The sequence below is a fragment of the Triticum dicoccoides genome, chromosome 2B, assembly GCF_002162155.2.
Source record: "Triticum dicoccoides isolate Atlit2015 ecotype Zavitan chromosome 2B, WEW_v2.0, whole genome shotgun sequence".
NCBI classification, from domain to species: Eukaryota; Viridiplantae; Streptophyta; class Magnoliopsida; order Poales; family Poaceae; genus Triticum; species Triticum dicoccoides.
The window spans coordinates 137,288,178-137,295,033 of NC_041383.1; the positions used below are offsets into that span (position 1 = coordinate 137,288,178).

Genomic DNA, 6,856 nt, shown 5'->3' on the forward strand with positions numbered 1-6,856 from the left:
GAGTTAATCTTCCGGATGATAGCGTCATTGAAAGAATTCTCCAATCACTGCCACCAAGCTACAAAAGCTTTGTGATGAACAATAATATGCAAGGGATGAACAAGACAATTCCCGAGCTCTTCGCAATGCTAAAGGCTGCGGAGGTAGAAATCAAGAAGGAGCATCAAGTGTTGATGGTCAACAAGACCACTAGTTTCAAGAAAAAGGGCAAAGGGAAGAAGAAGGGGAACTTCAAGAAGAACAGCAAGCAAGTTGCTGCTCAAGAGAAGAAACCCAAGTCTGGACCTAAGCCTGAAACTGAGTGCTTCTACTGCAAGCAGACTGGTCACTGGAAGCGGAACTGCCCCAAGTATTTGGCAGATAAGAAGGATGGCAAAGTGAACAAAGGTATATGTGATATACATGTTATTGATGTGTACCTAACTAGAGCTCGTAGTAGCACCTGGGTATTTGATACTGGTTCTGTTGCTAATATTTGCAACTCGAAAAAGGGACTACGGAATAAGCGAGCACTGGCCAAGGACGAGGTGACGATGCGCGTGGGAAACGGTTCCAAAGTCGATGTGATCGCAGTCGGCACGCTACCTCTACATCTACCTTTGGGATTAGTTTTAGACCTGAATAATTGTTATTTGGTGCCAGCATTGAGCATGAACATTATATCTGGATCTTGTTTGATGCGAGACGGTTATTCATTTAAATCAGAGAATAATGGTTGTTCTATTTATATGAGTAATATCTTTTATGGTCATGCACCCTTGAAGAGTGGTCTATTTTTATTGAATCTCGATATTAGTGATACACATATTCATAATGTTGAAGCCAAAAGATGCAGAGTTGATAATGATAGTGCAACTTATTTGTGGCACTACCGTTTAGGTCATATCGGTGTAAAGCGCATGAAGAAACTCCATACTGATGGACTTTTGGAATCACTTGATTATGAATCACTTGGTACTTGCGAACCGTGCCTCATGGGCAAGATGACTAAAACATCGTTCTCTGGTACTATGGAGAGAGCAACAGATTTGTTGGAAATCATACATACAGATGTATGTGGTCCGATGAATGTTGAAGCTCGTGGCGGATATCGTTATTTTCTCACCTTCACAGATGATTTGAGCAGATATGGGTATATCTACTTAATGAAGCACAAGTCTGAAACATTTGAGAAGTTCAAAGAATTTCATAGTGAAGTGGAAAATCATCATAACAAGAAAATAAAGTTTCTACGATCTGATCGTGGAGGAGAATATTGAGTTACGAGTTTGGTTTACATTTGAAACAATGCGGAATAGTTTCGCAACTCACGCCACCTGGAACACCACAAAGAAATGGTGTGTCCGAACGTCATAATCGTACTTTACTAGATATGGTGCGATCTATGATGTCTCTTACTGATTTACCACTATCGTTTTGGGGTTATGCTTTAGAGACGGCTGCATTCACATTAAATAGGGCACCATCTAAATCCGTTGAGACGACGCCTTATGAACTGTGGTTTGGCAAGAAACCAAATTTGTCGTTTCTTAAAGTTTGGGGCTGCGATGCTTATGTGAAGAAACTTCAACCAGATAAGCTCGAACCCAAATCGGAGAAATGTGTCTTCATAGGATACCCAAAAGAGACTGTTGGGTACACCTTCTATCACAGATCCGAAGGCAAGACATTCGTTGCTAAGAATGGATCCTTTCTAGAGAAGGAGTTTCTCTCGAAAGAAGTGAGTGGGAGGAAAGTAGAACTTGATGAGGTAACGGTACCTGCTCCCTTATTGGAAAGTAGTTCATCATAGAAATCAGTTCCTATGACAAATACACCAATTAGTGAGGAAGCTAATGATATTGATCATGAAACTTCAGATCAAGTGTCTACTGAACCTCGTAGGTCTACCAGAGTAAGATCCGCACCAGAGTGGTACGGTAATCCTGTTCTGGAAGTCATGTTACTTGACCATGATGAACCTACGAACTATGAGGAAGCGATGATGAGCCCAGATTCCGCAAAATGGCTAGAGGCTAGGAAATCTGAGATGGGATCCATGTATGAGAACAAAGTATGGACTTTGGTTGACTTGCCCGATGATCGGCAAGCCATTGAGAATAAATGGATTTTTAAGAAGAAGACTGACGCTGACGGTAATGTAACTGTCTATAAAGCTCGACTTGTTGCGAAAGGTTTTCGACAAGTTCAAGGGGTTGACTACGATGAGACTTTCTCACCCGTAGCGATGCTTAAGTCTGTCTGAATCATGTTAGCGATTGCTGCATTTTATGATTATGAAATTTGGCAGATGGATGTAAAAACTACATTCCTGAATGGATTTCTGGAAGAAGAGTTGTATATGATGCAACCGGAGGGTTTTGTAGATCCTAAGGGAGCTAACAAAGTGTGCAAGCTCCAGCGATCAATCTATGGTCTGGTGCAAGCCTCTCGGAGTTGGAATAAACGCTTTGATAGTGTGATCAAAGCATATGGTTTTATACAGACTTTTGGAGAAGCCTGTATTTACAAGAAAGTGAGTGGGAGCTCTGTAGCATTTCTAATATTATATGTGGATGACATCTTGTTGATTGGAAATGATATAGAATTTCTGGATAGCATAAAAGGATACTTGAATAAAAGTTTTTCAATGAAAGACCATGGTGAAGCTGCTTACATATTGGGCATTAAGATCTATAGAGATAGATCAAGACGCTTGATTGGACTTTCACAAAGCACGTACCTTGATAAAGTATTGAAAAGGTTCAATATGGAACAGGCGAAGAAAGGGTTCTTGCCTGTATTACAAGGTATAAAGTTGAGTCAGACTCAATGCCCGACCACTGCAGAAGATAGAGAGAAAATGAAAGGAGTTCCCTATGCTTCAGCCATAGGCTCTATCATGTATGCAATGTTGTGTACCAGACCTGATGTGTGTCTTGCTATTAGTTTGGCAGGGAGGTACCAAAGTAATCCAGGAGTGGGTCACTGGACAGCGGTCAAGAACATCCTGAATACCTGAAAAGGACTAAGGATATGTTTCTCATATATGGAGGTGACAAAGAGCTAGTCGTAAATGGTTACATCGATGCAAGCTTTGACACTGATCCGGACGATTCTAAATCGCAAACCGGATACGTATTTTTATTAAACAGTGGAGTTGTAAGTTGGTGCATTTCTAAACAAAGCGTCGTGGCGGGATCTACATGTGAAGCGGAGTACATAGCTGCTTCAGAAGCAGCAAACGAAGGAGTCTGGATGAAGGAGTTCATTTCCGATCTAGGTGTTGTACCTAGTGCATCGGGACCAATGAAGATCTTCTGTGACAATACTGGTGCAATTGCCTTGGCAAAGGAATCCAGATTTCACAAGAGGACCAAGCACATCAAGAGACGCTTCAATTCCATTCGGGACCAAGTCCAAGTGGGAGACATAGAGATTTGCAAGATACATACGGATCTGAATGTTGCAGACCCATTGACTAAGCCTCTCTCACGAGCAAAACATGATCAGCACCAAGACTCCATGGGTGTTAGAATCATTACTATGTAATCTAGATTATTGACTCTAGTGCAAGTGCGAGACTGAAGGAAATATGCCCTAGAGGCAATAATAAAGTTATTATTTATTTCCTCATATCATGATAAATGTTTATTATTCATGCTAGAATTGTATTAACCAGAAACATGATACATGTGTGAATACATAGACAAACATAGTGTCACTAGTATGCCTCTACTTGAACTAGCTCATTGATCAAAGATGGTTATGTTTCCTAACCATAGGCATGTGTTGTCATTTGATTAATGGGATCACATCATTAGGAGAATGATGTGATTGACTTGACCCATTCCGTTAGCTTAGCACTTGATCGTTTAGTATGTTGCTATTGCTTTCTTCATGACTTATACAAAGTTCCTGCAACTATGAGATTGTGCAACTCCCGTTTATCGGACGAACACTTTGTGTGCTACCAAACGTCACAATGTAATTGGGTGATTATAAAGGTGCTCTACAGGTGTCTCCAAAGGTACATGTTGAGTTGGCATAATTCGAGATTAGGTTTTGTCACTCCGATTGTCGGAGAGGTATCTTTGGGCCCTCTCAGTAATACTCATCACCTAAGCCTTGCAAGCATTGTAACTAATGAGTTAGTTATGAAATGATGTATTACGGAACGAGTAAAGAGACTTACCGGTAACGAGATTGAACTAGGTATTGGATACGGACGATCGAATCTCGGGCAAGTAACATACCGATGACAAAGGGAACAACGTATGTTGTTATGCGGTTTGACCGATAAAGATCTTCGTAGAATATGTAGGAACCAATATGAACATCCAGGTTCCGCTATTGGTTATTGACCGAGAATAGTTCTAGGTCATGTCTACATAGTTCTCGAACCCGTAGGGTCCGTACGCTTAACGTTACGATGACAGTTTTATTATGAGTTTATAAGTTTTGATGTACCGAAGGTTGTTCGGAGTACCGGATGTGATCACGGACATGACGAGGAGTCTCGAAATGGTCGATACATAAAGATTGATATATTGGACGGATATATTGGGACACCGGAAAGGTTCCGGATGAGATTGGGACTATACCGGAGTTCCGGGAGGTTACCGGAACCCCCCGGTAAGTATATGGGCCTTATTGGGCCTTAGTGGAAGGGAGGGAGAAGGAGCAAAGGAGGGGGCGCCCCCCCCCCCCCGAAGCCCAATCCGAATTGGGAGGGGGGCGCCCCCCCCCCTTTCCTTCTTCCCTCCCCTCTCTTCCTTCCCTCTCCTACTCCTAATAGGAAAGGGGGGCCAAACCTACTTGGAGTAGGTTTGCCCCCCCAGGGCACGCCTCCCCTCTTGGCCGGCCCCCTCCTCCTCTCCCCCTTTATATACGGAGGAGGGGGGAACCCCATAGACACACAAGTTGATCTACGGATCGTTCCTTAGCCGTGTGCGGTGCCCCCCTCCACCATATTCCACCTCGGTCATATCGTCACGGAGTTTAGGCGAAGCCCTGCGCTGGTAGAACATCATCATCGTCACCATGCCGTCGTGCTGACGGAACTCATCCCCGACGCTTTGCTGGATTGGAGCCCGGGGAACGTCATCGAGCTGAACGTGTGCTGAACATGGAGGTGCCGTACGTTCGGTGCTTGGATCGGTCGAATCGTGAAGACGTACGACTACATCAACCGCGTTGTCATAACGCTTCCGCTTATGGTCTGCGAGGGTACATGGACAACACTCTCCCCTCTCGTTGCTATGCCATCACCATGATCTTGCGTGTGCGTAGGAATTTTTTTGAAATTACTACGTTCCCCAACAGTTGCCACAATGCTCAATAAGATCATGTTAGAGTTGGTTGTCTGAATCATAGTTCTCCATCTTTCGGTAGGTCTCAAGAAATGCAGTGATCTCATCTGCATTCTTGGCAGGCTTCACACGACTTTCAACATTTTCATAATTAAACTGTAGTTCCAAATCCCTCTCATCCTCGACGATCATGTTGTTAAAATTACACAAGTAGTCATGATGTTTCTGAGGGATTTTTTTATCCCAGAAGCGAGCAGGACCTCGAACAATGGCAAACTGAGGTTGCAACACACCAAATACCCTCTCAATATCCTTTCGGCAAGCTTCTTGTGCTTCTGCAAAAAAACTTGTGCTTCTTGATTTTGGGATCACTAATGGTCTTTACAAATGTTGACCATGAAGGATAAATACCGTCGGCAAGATAGTACCTCATGGTATAGTCATGGCCATTGATGGTATAGTTGCAAGCCAGAACTTTGCCACTAGCTAGCTGAGCAAATAGATGAGATAGCTGAAAACATTGATATCATTGAGAGACCTCGGCAAACCAAAGAAGCAATGTCAAATCCATAGATTATGTGAAGCCACGGCTTCAAGCACAATGGTGGATTTACGTTTGTGGTCGGTGTATTGCGCTGCCCAAGCCACTGGGCAGTTATTCCACCTCCAATGCATTGAATCAATACAACCTACCATGCCCGGCCATCCCCTTTCTTTATTCATTGCCATGAGTTTCTTTGTGTCTTCTTCGTTTCGAGTTCGAAGGTACTCCGAGCCAAAAACCGGGATCATTGTCTTCGCAAAGATACAAACACATTTGATGGTGGTATCTTCTCCAATGCGAAGATATTCATCCGCGTAGTTGGTGGGAACACCATATGCAATTACTCTTATCGCCGCCGATATTTTTTGATATGCACAAAAGCCAATCAAACTGGCAGCATTCCTACACCGAGTGAAAAAACGACAATTTTGCTCGCAAGCCTCAATGTTGCGGTCAAAAAGTGACCTACACATTTGATATGGCCTACGAAAGAGGTGAGCCGGACATGTCGGTACCTCAACGAAGTAGTCCTTCATGAGCATCTTGTCGCTGAGAGCTTGGTTGCGGGGAATGCATAGTCTGCCCAACTTCTACGGTGGATCCGCGCCACTTTTTCTTCGGCCCCACCTCAGCTTCTTCAACGAGATGCAACAACATCATCGTCGAGGATCATCTCTTCTATGTTCGAATCATCGGACGAAGATGATGAGGATGAACTCCAATCCATCTACAAAATGCACACAAAACGCCCAAAAATTTCACCCGAACCTGCTCCGGGCCAAATCGAGCACAAACCCGCGGGTCTTGGACATACCACTCCCGAAGCCGGCCGAACCAAAGCCGCGCCGCCCCTCTCTTCTCCCCCGCCGGCCGAAGCGAAGCCGAGCCGAGCCGCCCCTTTCTTCTCGCCGCCGTGCGAAGCACAGGTACGCTACCCCTTCCTCCGACACGCGCGGGCGAGCCCCGCCTATTCTGAGGCTCACCGGCGCTGGAACCAACCAGATCCTCCTGCTACAAGGCC

The 6,856-nt window shown here is 44.3% G+C and overlaps 1 long non-coding RNA gene across 1 annotated transcript; it reads right to left on the reverse strand.

Moving 5' to 3' along the window:
• Window positions 1-6,153: 6,153 nt before the first annotated feature.
• Window positions 6,154-6,850, reverse strand: LOC119367391. The gene is made up of 2 exons (XR_005176283.1): window positions 6,650-6,850; window positions 6,154-6,562 (listed from the first exon to the last, which is right to left on the reverse strand). It is a non-coding gene; the product is annotated as an uncharacterized LOC119367391 (long non-coding RNA).
• Window positions 6,851-6,856: the final 6 nt, after the last annotated feature.